Raw genomic sequence first — 3,432 nt, 5'->3', positions numbered from 1 at the left:
GAATGAGAATCCTGTAACCTGTTATTTTGGGGGGGCATTAGCCCTGAAACATGACTGTCATGCTCGTGAAGTACGAGCGTCATGTGAACCATGGCTAGGGGGGCATCAACAACAGCCTGTTGATGATGAATGTTACTATGAAACTTAAACAATTCATTAAACTAGTACTCACCTAATGACGCAGCCACGGAGGATCTACCATATTTAACGTAATTCCAAAGTGTTTAGCCTACATTGTTTAAGTCAAAGACGCATGCGTTTTTTTGGGCTTAAAGCATGTTGTTATTATTCCACTACCGGCACTGTCATGGCAGCTGGCTACAACCGAAACAACTTCCTCTTCCTCTTCAAAATAAAAGCTGGTTGTAACAATACTTTTATTTCTTAAGTGAACTTACAGGATGTAGTAGACGCAGGATGTATAGTAGGCTATACTATGCGCTGCGCGTTGGGGCTTGGGAAGACAAATCACACAGAAGGCAGGAGAAATAGACTCCGTGGGCAGTCGGGGCTTTTTTCTTTTTAAATCTTGCACACAAAATGAACAGGGACACATTATAGTAACGAGATTACTGTTTTGGAAAAGTAACTAGGCAACTAACTACTTACTTTATTCGTTACCAATAAAAGTAGTCCCTTACATAACGCCGTTATTAATAGCTCCGTTACACCCAACACTGATCAGCTATACAACAATCTGTTGTGACCGTGTGAGTCAGGCCCTACTACCGCAGATGACAACCATAAAGTACAAAACGCAGACGAGATCTCTATTTCAATGCATACACAGGTCTGTATAGGAATACACAGGTCTGTATAGGAAATAAATAGGCTTATATTAGTGGAAATAGCCAATAATGCACTTTTGCACAAAATAACACCTGGACCTCTTTGGTGGGGACGTAACAACCAAATAAAGGTAAGAAATCCTTCTAGCATGGAATTCTCCTTTGAAGTAAAAGTAGCAATACTTCAATATAGATCATACTCTGTTACAAGTTAAAACTCTGGAGTTCCAAATGTACTTCCACAAGTACTAAAGTATTGACATCAAAATGTACTCAAAGTACGGAAAGTAAAAGTACTCACGATGCAAAATGTCCCGTTTCAACTTTTCAAGATTTGACAAAAATGTTTGTAAAAACAAAGCCACCTCTGACCAGTGTTGTTTTTGGCAGCAACTTTTGATTTTAGTTTTAGTCATTATAGTCTCTTAAATAGTTTTAATTTAGTTTCAGTCACATTTTAGTCACCTGGAAGGTTTTAGTGTTAGTCTAGTTTTAGTCGACTAAATAGCATAAGATTGTAGTCGACTAAATCTACAGTTGATTTAGTCGACTAAAATGTTCTTTGTCGGGCCTTGATGCCGTCTTAATAACTGATTTTACACTATTATTTATTGTTTGGAAGCCCACAAGCCCACAAGCCCACAACGCGTCGCAGCGTTGTGGGCTTGTAGATCGGCTATTTTCAGCATGCAACCAAGTCTAAAATGACTTATACTGGATCTCTTGTCCACTAGTCCCTTCCTAACATTTTAGTCTAGTTTTTTTTGTTGACGGAATTGTCAGTATATTTAGTCTTAGTTCTAGTCGTTACGTAGACAGCACTATAATTGCATTGTATGTAGTCACAGTACATATGTATAGCATAGTATAGTATATATGTATAGTTTCATTATATAGATATTCCACTGTTACGTTCTTAGCATGTTCTTAGCATGTTCTTAGCATGTTTCATGATAAATGCTTTTTTATGCGTTTTTGTTCTTGCTTAATGTAAATCGCTCTGGATTAAGAGCGTCTGCTAAATGCCTAAATTGTAAATTGTAAATTGTAGTCGTCATAGCTTATTTTTCATTTAGTTTCCATTTGGTTTTCGTCAGTGAAAAAAGGCAGTCGACGAACATTTTTCTTCTTAGTTTTAGTCGAGGGAAACAACACTGCATCTGACAGGTTTAGGAGGAGCTTCTGGAGTCACACAGTATAGAAGTGTAATAATAATTAAGGGTCATTTTAATCATTTCATTTCAATCATTTTATTGCTGGAATATTTCAGTCTATTGACCTTTGACCTTCTTCAGGCAGAATCAAACGCAGGACAGGATATAATTATGTTCATCACTTGATTGAAGGAATGTCAACACCTGTGTCAAAACAGGTCATTGAGAATGATAGCTCATGGGAGTTGTAGTCCTATCAGTGAACTACAAGTGTCCACTGAGACACATCTTTACACATCTGTGTCACCTTATAGCTTTTAACCTCTTTATCCATTATTAATACATCTGTGTCACCTTATAGCTTTTAACCTCTTTAACCATTATTTATAACTTTAGCTGTTGAAAAATAGCAGATCTACAAGCTCACATACGTTTATTTTTATTAATTTTTTTTATCAGAAAACGGTTAGGATTTAAATACATTTTTATTTCATTTTTGGATGAAAGGCACAGGCATACGAAGAAAATACACATAAAACATAATTCAAATTCTTTGCCAACTACAATCAGTGGCTTACAGCCAATCAGTGGCTTACAGCCAATCAGTGGCTTACAGCCAATCAGTGGCTTACAGCCAATCAGTGGCTTACAGCCGCTTGCCTCATTTTTAAAAATCCTACCCCCAAACCCCAGCACCAACCACCATTGACAAAAAAAAGAGGAAATAAAGTAATGATTATAACAATTAAATACAACGTAAAAATCGATCGAACAAATTGCAAATAATAAATAAATAAAAAATAATCCCTCCCAACGCACCCCGTCATAGGCCTGACAAGAAACATAAATGAGCAAAGATTTCAACAAAGACCAAAAAAGAAAAAAGGGGATTATACAGATATAATTAGTTATATATGTCATGCTAGTTATACAGTAGAGGTCCTAACTTGATAGAGAATATGGTTCCAGCTGTCTATTGTTTGATAGTTTGCACCATTTAATCTAGCTGTGGAAAGATCCATTGTTACAACATCAGTTAATAACTGTTTCCAGTGATTAACCCATTAAGGCCTGACGTCGAAATAAAAAAATAAGTCTTCTGAAAGAATATGTTACATTTTCAAAGATTTGTGCCGCATTTTCACGATTTAAAAAAAATAGCAGACCTACAAGCTCGTAGCGCGCCACTCGGTGGCGCGCTACGAGCTTGTAGATCTGCTATTTTTCAATAGCTAAAGTATAAGATAATGCTTAGTTAAAACACCAAAAGGGGTTCCCGTCCAGAATGGGTTAAAGAACAATACTTAAAGGGGAAAACCACCCATTTTCAACATTTTACTGTCATTAATGTACCTTAGGGCTGTTGTGTGGAAATAATAAAAAGTCCCCCCATTTTGTGTTTCCTAGAACTGTAATTATGAAAAAGATCATTAACATGGTGAAACACATCTTGATGACATCATCAAGATGCGTTTCACCATGTTAATGAT

This window comes from Electrona antarctica, assembly GCF_951216825.1.
Source record: "Electrona antarctica genome assembly, contig: scaffold_160, whole genome shotgun sequence".
NCBI lineage: Eukaryota > Metazoa > Chordata > Actinopteri > Myctophiformes > Myctophidae > Electrona > Electrona antarctica.
Note: the sequence above shows the minus strand (reverse complement) of the source record.